The sequence below is a fragment of the Canis aureus genome, chromosome 5, assembly GCF_053574225.1.
Source record: "Canis aureus isolate CA01 chromosome 5, VMU_Caureus_v.1.0, whole genome shotgun sequence".
NCBI classification, from domain to species: Eukaryota; Metazoa; Chordata; class Mammalia; order Carnivora; family Canidae; genus Canis; species Canis aureus.
The window spans coordinates 27,382,051-27,395,940 of NC_135615.1; positions in this window are offsets into that span (position 1 = coordinate 27,382,051).

Below are 13,890 nucleotides of genomic sequence, written 5' to 3' on the forward strand. Positions count from 1 at the left end.
TACAATTAACCATACTAGGGTTTTTAATTTTATTTAAATTTAAATTCCAGTTAGTTAACATACAGTATAATATTAGTTTTTGGTATACAATTTAGAGATTCAAGACTTCCATATGTCTCCAGGTGCTCATTACAAGGTGCCCTCCTTAATCCTCATCACCTATTTCACACATCTCCTACCCATCTCCCCTCTGGTAACCTTACTTCTCTGTAGTTAAGAGTCTGTTTCCTGGTTTACTTTCCTCCCTCTCTCTCTCTCTCTTTTTCTCTATGATCATTTGTTTTGTTTCTCATTCCCACATATGAGTGAAATCATATGATATTAAGCTAAGTGAAATAAGTCAGAGAAAACCAATATCAGACTAGTTTATAAAAGTTTTATATTAGAGTTGTTTTTTTTTTCCTAAAATCTGCAGTTTAGAGCTAATTAGAAGCTATTCCATTCCCTTATATCAAGATTCTAATGTTACTGCCTAATAGGAGACTTGTTCTAAAGTTACTTGGTTATACAGGAATGTAAATATATAAAGGAATTGCACCTAAGTGGGATAAAACTTGGAGTACATAAAATTACTTCATCAATGACTTTATTTATAAATGAACTTAAGCAAAACTGTACTAGGTGAAAATATTTACACCATGTGTATCAGTCAAAAAGCTGATATCTCTAATATAAAAGTGAGTCTTACAAGTGGAAAATCTGCATTCAAATATCCCCGCAGTAAAGCAAGAAATATGAGCAGAGAATACATATAAATAGAAATGCAAAGAGCTTATCAGCAGAAGAATCTCACCAGTAGTCCAAGAACAACAAATAAATCTAAAAATAAGATACTATATATTGCCTCTGTGCTGGAAAACCATTTCTTATAGATTTATTAAAACTTGTGTTTGTGAGGGTAGAGTGTAAAGTGGAGATTAATCATTGATAATATATTAATAATTATATGAAATCATATATTTCATAAAACTTTGGTGAGTATTATATATACATTTTAACTCAATTCTACTTTTACTAATATATTAATATATGATATATATGTAATAATAATTACCATATATTAATACTGATATATTAATATGTGATATATAATGTGTGATGATAATAAACATATTAATTCATAATATACAATTAATATAACATTTAATTAATATATATTAGTATACAAAACCCAAAATGTCTACCAAGTTACATGTTACAACTGTATTTGTATAAGCCAGCAAAGGTTGTTCAAATTTGTAAAATGTTTAAAGAGGATATTAATCATCCGTGTTGTGGAATAAATAATAGGGTAGAATGTACAAACTTTGAAGGATGTCCATAATATAAAATTGAAGAAGAAACAGAAATAATGACTCAATAAAGTATGTAGAACATGATCTTGTTTTCAGTTATCACAATTGTCTCTCATAAGCAATAGGAATTAGTGAGGATAAAGGGAATAGTAGGACATTTACTTACATTGAACTCTACCTCTATATTTTTAAAATTTTCAAATGTGTATTTTTATTAAGTAAAAATCAATAACTTCTTTTTTTAAAAAATATTTTATTTGTTTATTCGTAAAAGACAGAAAGAGGGGCAGAGACTTAGGCAGAGGGAGAAGCAAGCTCCCTATAGTGAGCCTGATATAGGACTCGATCCCAGGACCCTGGGATCACGACCTGAACCAAAGGCAGATAGATGCTCAACCAATGAGCCACACAGGTGCCCCCAAATCAATAACTTTTTAAAGTAACTTTTCTCCTCCATTGGGGAAATTGGTCTCTTCACATGAGCTAACACCAACACAGATAAAACTAAAAAATTCCAAAGAAAATAGCAAAATTAGGTACTCTTTTTACTGAGAATCTAAGTTATATCTGCTTATATGCAAGATAACAACAGAACAGTAAAGAAGAAAATCTTTTTGGAAGAAAAACATAGCAGTGTCAATTTGGAAGCATTGCTTTTCCAGAACGTGGAAACAAATGACAACATTATATAATCAAGGAAAGCAAATTTGTTATGGAACAAATCAAGCACCTTTCTGGAAGTGGAAATGCAGTGTCAGTTCCTCTACTGGAGAATATGTATTTTGAATCTTGTCAGGAAATCCAGAAAATTAAGTGATATTTGGACTGTCACCAGATAGATAGATAGAGCAAGCAACTTAGCCACATAAAACAATTATAAGGCATACCTAAATGCTAAATTCTTGTCTTTTTTTGTTATTCTTATCTCTTGTTTCATTCCTTTTGTACGTTAAATTCCACCTGAACAAATCTACACTTTTTTTTTAATCCCAAGATTTGCTCCATGAGACCCTTATTCCCTCTTGGTGATTCTATGAGCAATCATCTTTCTTAAGGCTTGGCTACCTAACAAATTAAAATTATCAGGGGCAGGGAGGACGCCTGGGTGACTCAGTGGTGAGCATCTGCCTTTGGCTCAGGGCGTGACCCTGGAGAGCTGAGATGGAGTCCCCACACTGGGCTCCCTGCATGGGGCTTGTTTCTCCTCCCCTTGCCTGTGTCTCTGCCTCTCTATTTGTGCCTCTCATGAGTAAATAAATCCTTAAAAAATTTCAAATCATCGGGATTATAAGAACAAATAAATAATAAGTCTTTTCTTTAAAAGACTTAATTTTTTAGAGCAGTTTTAGGTTGATGGAAAAATTAAGAGGAAGTTCTAGAATACCCTGTGTTTCTGCCTACACATACAGCTCATTATCAACATCCCCACCACAGTGGGACATTTGTTACAATTAATGAACCTACATTGACTCATCACAATCTGCCAAAAGTCTGTGCTTGACATTAGAGTTCATTCTTGGTTGATGGACGTTCTATGGATTGAGATAAATTAATAATGGCATGTATTTATAATTATAGTATTAAGCAGAGTATGTTCACTGCCCTTAAAATCACCTGTGCTCCACCTACTCAACACTCCTTCCCTCCAGCCTCTGACAACCACTGATCTTTTTCCATCTCCATCTCCAAAGATTTATTTTTCCAAGAATGACACATAGTTGGGATCATACATCATGTTGCCTTTTTGGATTGATTTCTTTTCACTTAATAATATGCATTTGTGATTCTTACATATCTTTTCTTGGCTTAATATTTCATTTTTTTTTAGCGCTGAGTAACATTCCATTATCAGGATATAACCCAGTTCATTTATTCACCATATTAGGGACATCTTGGCTGCTTTCAAATGTTTATTTTTTGCTCATGGTTCATGAAGTTAGTGGATAGGCCACAATTGTCTTGGGCTCTGTGGGCTCTGAAGACCCAAACCACATCATCTAGCATTTCAGAATCCAGAAATTGGGACTCCTGGGTGGCTCAGCAGTTTAGAGCCTGCCTTTGGCCCAGGGTGTGATCCCGGAGACCAGGGATCGAGTCCCACATCGGGCTCCCTGCACGGAACCTGCTTCTCCCTCTGCCTGTGTCTCTGCCTCTCTCTTTCTCTCTCTTTGTGTGTGTGTGTGTCTCATGAATAAATAAATAAATAAATCTTTAAAAAAAAAGAATCCAGAAATGAAGACTCATCTCTGTCTACAACATGCTGTTCTCATGGTTGAGGGGTGTAGCAGAAAGATTCCTTGTAAGTCAGATAACGGCATTTAAATACCAGCTTCCATGTGGCAAACATCATATCCACTTGCCACCCTTTGGGCAAAGTCTCCCATGTACCGGCAAAGTCATTGGGTGGGAAAGAATGAAAGGAAAGGAAGACCAACATAATTATAAACATATATTACAATTTATCACTGTGATTTAGTTATAATGGAATAGGTTGATCACATTTTTGTTACCCTAGACTTTTTATATCCTTTAAAAATAAATTCGTGGGATCCCTGGGTGGCACAGTGGTTTGGCGCCTGCCTTTGGCCCAGGGCGCGATCCTGGAGACTCGGGATCGAATCCCACGTCGGGCTCCCTGCATGGAGCCTGCTTCTCCCTCTGCCTGTGTCTCTGCCTCTCTCTCTCTCTCTGTGACTATCATGAATAAATAAATAAAATCTTTAAAAATAAATAAATAAATAAATAAATTCGAGTGTTCACACACAAATACAACCTCACAAACTATGTCAATAACCAACTATCAAGAGCTCATTTCCACTTTTACCATTACTAAAATGTTGAATAGTAAATTTTTGGATGCCTAAAAAATGACCTCTTATTTGGACTGTTGGTTGTACTATAAAACTAGAGCAAGTATTACATGAACTCCTAGCTTGTTCTTAATTAATGGAGAGCCTGGAAGAAGAGTTTGGTTTGTCTGTTTTTTTGTTTTTCCATGAATGTTACCATCCATTAATCTAGAGTTGCCTGGCATTCATAGCTTTAGTTACTTGCAAGTACGTATTTATTTCTTTTATTTTTTAATAATAAATTTATTTTTTATTGGTGTTCAATTTGCCAACATACAGAATAACACCCAGTGCTCATCCCGTCAAGTGCCCCCCTCAGTGCCCACCACAAACCAAATTATTTTAATATTTGTGTGGAATCAGAAAAGACCCTGAATAGCCAGGGAATTTAAAAAAAAGAAAACCATATCTGGGGACATCACAATGCCAGATTTCAGGTTGTACTACAAAGCTGCGGTCATCAAGACAGTGTGGTCCTGGCACAAAAACAGACATATAGATCAATGGAACAGAATAGAGAACCGAGAAGTGGGCCCTCAACTTTATGGTCAACTAATATTCGATAAAGGAGGAAAGACTATCCACTGGAAGAAAGACAGTCTCTTCAGTAAATGTTGCTGGTAAAATTGGGTATCCACATGCAGAGGAATGAAACTAGACCACTCTCTTTCACCATACACAAAGATAAACTCAAAATGGATGAAAGATCTAAATGTGAGACAAGATTCCATCAAAATCCTAGAGAAGAACACAGGCAACACCCTTTTTGAACTCGGCCACAGGAACTTCTTGCAAGATACATCCACGAAGGCAAAAGAAACAAAAGCAAGAATGAACTATTGGGACTTCATCAAGATAAGAAGCTTTTTCACAGCAAAATATACCATCAACAAAACTGAAAGACAACCTACAGAATGGGAGAAGATATTTGCAAAAGATGTATCAGATAAAGGGCTAGTATCCAAGATCTATAAAGAACTTATTAAACTCAACAGCAAAGAAACAAACAATCCAATCATGAAATGGGCAAAAGACATGAACAGAAATCTCACAGAGGAAGACATAGACATGGCCAACAAGCACATGAGAGAATGCTCTGCAAGTACATATTTCTTGATAAGCTTTTTACCATTCACCAATCTTCCATGTTAGGCAACTTGCATATCCCACTGAAATGCAGACACATTTGTCTAAAACTGAAGTTTCAAACTTAAATAATTAATAGAGAAACTTCTCAATGGTATTTTAGAGTTGGTATTTTAATAAATTATATCATTTGTTACATTTTACTTCCATATATTTGTCTCACTGCCTTCTTGGCCCAAAACCTATGACTTAAAAACCTTTTTTTTTTAAGATTTTATTTATTTACTTGACAGAGAGAGAGAGAGAGGGAGAGAGCACAAGCAGAGGGAGCAGCAGGCAGAGGGAAATGAGGCTGAGCAGGGAGCCAGACACAGGGCTCAATCCCAGGACCCTAAGATCATGACCTGAGCCAAAGGTAGACACTTTGCTGCCTGACAGGCACCCTTGACCTTAAACCTGATTATAAAACACATATGGAAGATTTTAAACATGGTTTAAGTGGAGATTTGTACCACTTCAACATCATGAACTCAGAATTTAAATAGCCACAGAAAATAAAAGTGAGATCAAAATACTTAACAATAAAGTAGAATTTTTGAAAGTATTATTTTAAAGAAAACTAACAGAAAATGGAAGTCTTTGGGAATACTAGTGGAGCAGGGACAATATCTCTTTTCTGTTTTCCCTTATGTGGCTCCAGGTTTATTAACAGATTATAATCCATTTTAGTAAATATGTGTAAGCTTACTAATATGAATGTGAAAGAGAAATAATTAAAAACATATATTGGTTTTCCTAAAGGATTAAAGTTTAATTTGACATTTATTGATCTGTAAAAACTAGCTAGGAAATTGTTTTGAAAATTAGAATAGTTTTGGAAATTGAATGGAATCATTACGTACCCCAACTCACTAGGCCCATCTGACTTCAAATGTAGCAGATGTGCAGAGTCTGCATGTCTGGCTAGAAGCAACATGCAGATCATAGTAAAAGTGATCGAGGCTCAGTTTATATAGATATGTCTTCACCTATGGTTTACTTGAAAGAGAAATAGGTTGTGTTTAAATTGTAGAGGAAGAAAACAAGTTAGCTCCATGTAGCTCTTTAGTTAAGAGCTTTTTTCTGTGTCTTCTTATATGGGCATTTGTAGAACACAATAAGCGCTGACCCTCCTCAGAACCTTCCCCCACGCAAGTCACATGGCACGGGCAAGGATGAAACCAAAGTCGAGATTATACATGGAGATAAAGCAATTTTTTTAGAAGCAGTTCATCTTAAAAGTAGAATCAAAGTGCTAAACATACATGGTAGAAGCATTAAACTCAAAGTCTTGAGAATAAGACCCAAGTAAACCCCAAAAGCCAAGTGTTGAAAACCACAAGCGGAAGTTTAATAGAGCTTAACATTAATTGTTGAGGATATGGTTTCCTTCTTGTGGGTTGTTTTTGATGAAACCAGCTTGAGGCACCTGGGCGGCTCAGTTGGTTCAGTATGTGACTCTTGGTTTTGGCTCAGGTCATGACCTCAAGGTCCTGAGATTGAGCGCTGCACTGGGCTCCACACTCAGCTCAGAATCTGCTTGAGATTCTCTCCCTCCCCTTCTCCCGCTCTTGCACGTACTCTCCTCTCTCCTTCTTAAATAAATAAATAAATAAATAAATAAATAAATAAATAAAAACAAATAAATCCATCCTTAAAAAAATTGGCTTAACTATTTCTACTCAAACTAAAAGCCCTTTTAAAATGTCTTGAGATTTCCTTTCAACAATTTAGCGGGAGTGAATTAGGAATGATAGAAGTGGAATTAATTCATAAGTGAATTAAAAAGTAGATGGAAATTGAGGGAAAAAACAAAGAAACAAATGAGTGTAGAATACTCTTTTTAGTAGTTTCAATAAGAGGAAAAGAGAAAATGTACATTTGATATTGAAAGCAAGGCAAAGCTTTAGAGCAGGCATGTTGTTCTCAGAGCTGTTTTAGAATAGAGGGGCTTAAAATCTCTGAGTATGCTGTAGGGAAGCACTTTGAAGATACAGGAAAAGGGGAAGAAAAGCTGATGGAACATTATCCTTGGCTTCTCTTTGCTGCTGGGTCAAAATCATGGAGCCATATTTTTTGCCTTTTTTTTTTTTTGTCATAGTCCACATCTGGTACATCAGCAAATAGTGTCATGACTACTCTAAAATAGATCCTGAAGCTTACTTTTTCTCACCACCTCTGCTGCTAACATTTTAGACTTGCCAATATCATTTCTCACTTTGACTGCTGCTGTATCCCAATTGACCTCCCACTTCCATGCTTTACTACCAAAGGTCTTTTACTCCACGCACTGGTCATAGCTTACAGCAGATCCTGTCACTCTTCTATGCAAAAAGCACAATGGTTTCCCATCACACTTAGGAAAAAAAATCCACAAAGGTCCTGCATGATGTGATTCCTGCCTTTCTTTCTGTGTTTCTTGCTTTCATTGTTTGTTTTACTGTATCCACTCTCATACCTTTACTCAAGCCACACTAGCTTTTAAAATATTTGTTGAACATGGCAGCTACATCTTCACTCAGACTGTTTTTTTTTTGTTTTGTTTGTTTTGTTTTGTTTTGTTTTGTTTTTTGCATTTGCCATCCCAACAGCCTGTGTAGCCACAGAGCTCACTTGTCCATTATTCAGGAATTTGTACACATACTAGCTTCTCAGGCTTTATCTGATCAGAAAAGGCATTCCCTATTGCCTTCCACTGTATTTTCTTTTTAGTACCTGTCACTACCTGACCTTATATCTGTTTATAAAGTTACATGGTTGGTATTTGACGATTCTGTATTGCCCCAATAAGAGCAGGAAACTTTTCTTTTGGTATATGACTAAATATTCATCACCTAGATGTTCATACACCAAGAGGCTATCTTTAAGAAAGAGAAAAATACAGATGGATAAAAATAAGTCCTGAAAATGAATATTTACAAAAAAAGACAAAATATATAACAAAATCTTTGCTTTTAATTATTTTGGTCACTTTTACTGAGGTATAACTTATGGACTATAAAATTAACTAATATTAAGTGTGCCATTTTGTGAGTTTTGACCTCTGTGCAGAGTCGTACAACACGCACCACAATCATAATATCACCCCCACAACTGCCCTTATAGCCTTTTTTAGCCTATCACTGTCCCCTACTCCTTGACCCTTAGTGATCACTGACCAGTTCTTGATTACTATAGTTTTGCTTTTCAAGAATCACTCCTGAATAGAAGCATATGGGATATAGTCTATATGTGCCAGCTGCTTTACTCTGCTTCTGAGACAAATCCATGTTGGGGCTTGTATCAGTTGTTCCTTCCTTTTCACTGATACTGGGATATCATTGTGTGCATATGTCATGCGTTTTTTGTTTGTTTGTTTTTACCATTCATCAGTAGATGGACATTTGGAAACCCTGTCAAAGTGGCATTGAACATTCACATATGAATCTTTGTGTAGACATATATTTTTATCCTTGGAGTGGCATTGTTAAGGCATATGGAAAAAATGCATGCCTAATCTTATAAGAAACTTTCAAATTGTCTTCCAAAGTGCATTCTTTGCCAGGACAATAAGAGTGCTATTGTTGCTCTAAATTCTCACCAACAGTTGATAGTTTGGGACTATAGTGAGTTGGTGAGAATTAGAGCAACAGTAACACTAATATTGTCCTGGCATGAAATGTACTTTGGAGGACAATTTGAAATTTCAAATTTTTTGACATTCTAGTAAGCGTGTTGAGGTACCTCATTGTGATCTTAATCTATATCTCTTAAGGACTAATGACTAAATATTTCCCCTGTGCTATTGGCTTTGCATTTATCTTCTTTGGTGAAGAGTCCGTTCATACTTTCTGACACTACTAGTGTACAGAAATATAGTTATATAGAAATATAATTGAGATATGACCGTTCTTTATCTATCTGGAAAGTTGTTTTTATCAATACATGTCTTGAGAACAGTTTCTCTCTTTCTGTATAAAGTTTGTTTGTTTGTATACAAATATTCACTTGTTACAGCATCATTTGTTGAAAAATTGTTCTTTTTGCAATGAATTTTCTTGATACTTTTGTTGAAAATCAGATTTATGAGTGGCTCTATTGCTGGAATTTCTATTCTGTTCCATTGATCTATACATCTGCTTTATGACCATATCACCCTCGTGTTTCTTGGCACTTTATAGTAAATCTTGAAGTTGAGTAATATATATTCTCTGATTTTTCTTTTTTTAGTTTCTCTACTGTAAATCCTTTGAATTTCAATATACCTTTAAAACCTGATTGTCAGTTTCTACAAAACAACAACAGGAAACCCTGCTAGAATTTTGTTTTAAAGATTTTATTTGGGATGCCTGGGTGGCTTAGCGGTTGAGCATCTACCTTTGGCTCAGAGCATGATCCCAGAGTCCTGGGTTCAAGTCCCACATCCGGCTCCCTGCATGAGGCCTGCTTCTCCCTTTGCCTGTGTCTCTGCCTCTCTCTGTGTGTCTCTCATGAATAAATAAATATTTTTTAAAATATTTTATTTATATATTCATGAGAGACACAGAGAGGCAGAAACACAGGCAGAGGGAGAAGCAGGCTCCTTGCAGGGAGCCTGATGCAGGACTTGATCCTGGGACTCCAGGATTATGCTCTGAGCTGAAGGCAGAAGTTCAACCACTGAACCACCCAGGCATCCTCAAGCCTGGTAGAATTCTGATTGGGATGTCTTGATCTGTGGATTTGGTGCTTGAGTCTCTCAGTCATGGCATGGTATACCTCTCTATTTATTATTCAATGAATATCTCTCAGCATTGTTTCATTGTCAGTATACAGATTGCACATATAGCTTAATAAATATATTTTTATCTCTTTAACAATCATGTTAATTGTAAGTGGTATTTTAAAAATTTAAATTTTGGGGGGATCCCTGGGTGGCGCAGCGGTTTAGCACCTGCCTTTGGCCCAGGGCGCGATCCTGGAGACCCGGGATCGAATCCCACGTCGGGCTCCCTGCATGGAGCCTGCTTCTCCCTCTGCCTGTGTCTCTGCCCCCCTCTCTCTCTCTCTGTGACTATCATAAAAAAATAAATAAATAAATAAATAAATAAATAAATAAATAAATAATTTAAATTTTGGGGATGCCTGACTGACTTAGTGGTTGAGCATCTGCCTTTGTCTCAAGTCATGATCCCAGGGTCTTGGGATCAAGTCCCACATCGGGCTTCTCAGGGAGCCTGCTTCTCCCTCTGCCTATGTCTCTGCCTCTCTCTCTGTGTGTTTCATGAATAAATAAATAAAATCTTTATTTTTTTAAATTTCTGATCATTGTACATATACAGATGCCCAAACTATTTCTACAAATTGAGTTTGTATTCTGCTAGTTTACTAAACTTTTTTTTTCTAAAAACTTTTTGATAGATTTCTTAGTATTTTCAAGTGATAAATTAATATAATTTTTCTCTTTGTATTAGTTTCCTAGGGCTGCTGTAATAAAGTACCACAAATATTGTGGCTTAACACAACAGAAATCTGTTGTCTCACTCTTCTGAGGGCTAGAAGCCCCAAATCCAGGGCTCAGCAGGGTTTGCTCCTTCTGAGGCTGTGAGGGAGAATCTTCTCCATGCTTCTCTCCCAGCTTCCGGTGTACCGAGTATTTCCTTGACTTGTAGAAATATCATTCCAATCCTTTGTCTGCATGGTATATTTTCCTTGCATCTTTGTCTTCTCATGCCCATCTTCCTATAAGGACATCAGTCATTTTAAAGTAGGTACCCACCCAACTCTAGTTATGATCTCATATTAAGTTACATCTGGAATGATCTTATTTCCAAAAATAGTCAACATTTTTGAGGTATAAGGGGTTAGAACTTCAACGTATCCTTTTAGGAGATACAGACTCATAACACTTTCTTCCGTTCTGTATGCCTTTCAGTTTTACCCCTGACTCATAATATTGTATGTGATTTTGAGTACATTCAGTACCTAGAAGTGATGACAACAGATATCCAAATCATGTTTGTACACAGCTGGATTATTATTCAAGGAGGAGGAGAAACTTGTATTTGAGACTGAGAAAAACTGAGAATGATTGCTATGAGCAGATCCTCAATAAGTAGAATTCTAAGGAATACAGTTTAGCATAGATAAGACTGACTTTATCGAAATAGAAAGCTCTGATACAAAAAAGAAAAAGAAAATGGTAAACATGTGGGGAGATGTAAATGAACATAGGCTGTCAAGAATAGATAATATGAATTGGCAAGATTAAAAACTAAGTTCTAATATCACTCACTGCTTTGTTAAATTATTTGCAAATTTTCCTTTAGGCTGGAAGAGAATAAAGATTTTTAGTAATTTCAGTTATGATACATTAGATTTATCAGTTTTATTTTATTGATTAGCCAATAAAATGGTTAATGGAAACCAAATATATAGGTTATAAGGCAATAGAGGAAAAATAATAAAAAATAAAATAATAATAGCAATAAGTCAATTAATATATTTATTTAGTCCTAACAAAAGTTTTATTCACAGCAAATAAGGATGTTGCGGGGAGTGGCTTCCAAAAGCCATGATTCCCTGAGAGAGGGTGAATGGGTTCCTTTTATTTAGGGTTGAATGGATGAATATTGGATAGGGAAGCCTTTTCATCCTATGTAGAGAGGGATTTATGGTCATGCATGTGCCTTAAGGAAACATGCCTATTCTACATTGTATGTGATGTAAATGAGGGTGAGGCTCCTTCTTGGGTAGAAATTGTAGTAGTATAATTAGATAAAGTAGTTGTTGGTCATTCCAGAGATCACAGTGCAGTCTGTCTGTTTAGGCATGAGTTGAGAAGTTTAACTAAGAAAGTCTGAGTGGTCTGAGTCAGTGAGAGGTCTTGTCAGGGCAGTCACCATCACCTGAAGGATGGTTTAGGATTTCATTTGCCTGAATAACTCAGTAAATTTAAAAGAAAGTAAGATAAGAAAAATAAATAAATCATAGAGAAATGTGGGACAAATAAAATGTGCAAAATAATTGAAAATAAAAAGCAAAGACAGTAGATTTAGGTCCAAATAGATCTGAAATTATATTAAATGGGCCAGTTGTTTATCTAAAAGTTAGAATTTTCAGACTGGATACAACTTTCATGAAAAACTAGGAAACATGTATTATATTTAAGTTTCTTATTTTAAATATTTTAAATAATATTAGAAAATAAAAGAATCATCAAATTTGCATTCTTACATAAAACCATATTCATTTTACTTTCATTTGGTGAGCAAATATCTACGAGTTTTTTATGTCATAATTTATTGTCAGTTAGATACCATATTTCATAGTCATATTTATTAATTGAATACTAGTTTAAATATTATAACAATACTAATTATAGCAAATAGACATAATATTTTATAAATTTCAAAGCTATTTTAAGACTTCTTGGGTTGCCTGGGTGGCTTAGCAGTTGAGCGTCTACCTTCAGCTCAGGGCGTGTCCCAGGGTCCTGGGATCTAGTCTTACGTTGAGCTGCCTGTGGGGGGGGCCTGCTTCACCTTCTGCCTATGTTTCTGTCTCTCATGAATAAATAAATAAATCTTTTTATAAAAAGACTTCAACTTTCTTTAAAAAAAAAAGATTTTATTTATTTTTTTTAGAGAGAATGAGTGAAAGAGAGCATGAGTGGGGGGATACAGCAGAGTGAGAGGGAGAGAGAAAATTTCCAGCAGACTCCCCGCTGAGCAGGGAGCCCCACATGGGGCTCATTCCCAGGACCCTGAGATCATGACCTGAGCCAAAGGCAGACGCTTAACCACCTGAGCCACCCAGGAGCCCCAAGGCTTCAACTATCTCATTTATGAAATAAAATGGTTAACCTAGGATCTGTAGAGACAAACATTATTATTTGTTGACTGTAGGTAATGCCTATATCCATCTTCTGGGGAAAGCTGACCACTTGACCATCCTAGGCTAGAGCACTGGAATAAGCAAGCCCCTGACCCAAGAGAAGCCAGCTGAAAATTGTGTCATATAGAGATCTGGAATGAGAGCTATATGCAGAAGGGAAAATGTACCTATTTCTATCAATTAAATCTCATTTCATAGAGATTCACTTTGTAATGTATGGAATGAATTTAACATAAATTGAGAGAGGACAGAGCCAAAGACATACAGGGATTAGCTAAAGCCGAGATAGTAAAACTGTGGGATGCCAGAAGCCAGGGTAAGTAGACGCTATAAATAAACAGAGCTGTCAAGCATAGTTGAAAGTAGAAATAAATTGGTCTCTATCAATAAGATAGTGGAATAAGACACTAAGTGGGACAATGATAATATTGGATTAAGAAGCAATGATGTCTCTATCAAAAAAAAAAAAAAAGCTAGGGTTTCTTATGATCCCTTAATCTGATTCCACACTACACTATAATTAGTTTTTCCTCATCAACCGTATTCTAGATCTTTAAGACCTTGCTATAAAACCAATCTTATCTCCTCATTCCTTTATGAAAAACAAAACACACAAAATGTCATATCCTCTGAGTAATGTGAGCAACTGTCTTGCAATCTGAAATAACCTAAAATAAATCTTCTCTGTATTTCTTCTTACTCAAATAATTTCTACAAGAACATCGTCCACCGACCCACTAGAAGAGGCAAGAGTTAGGCATGAGGTG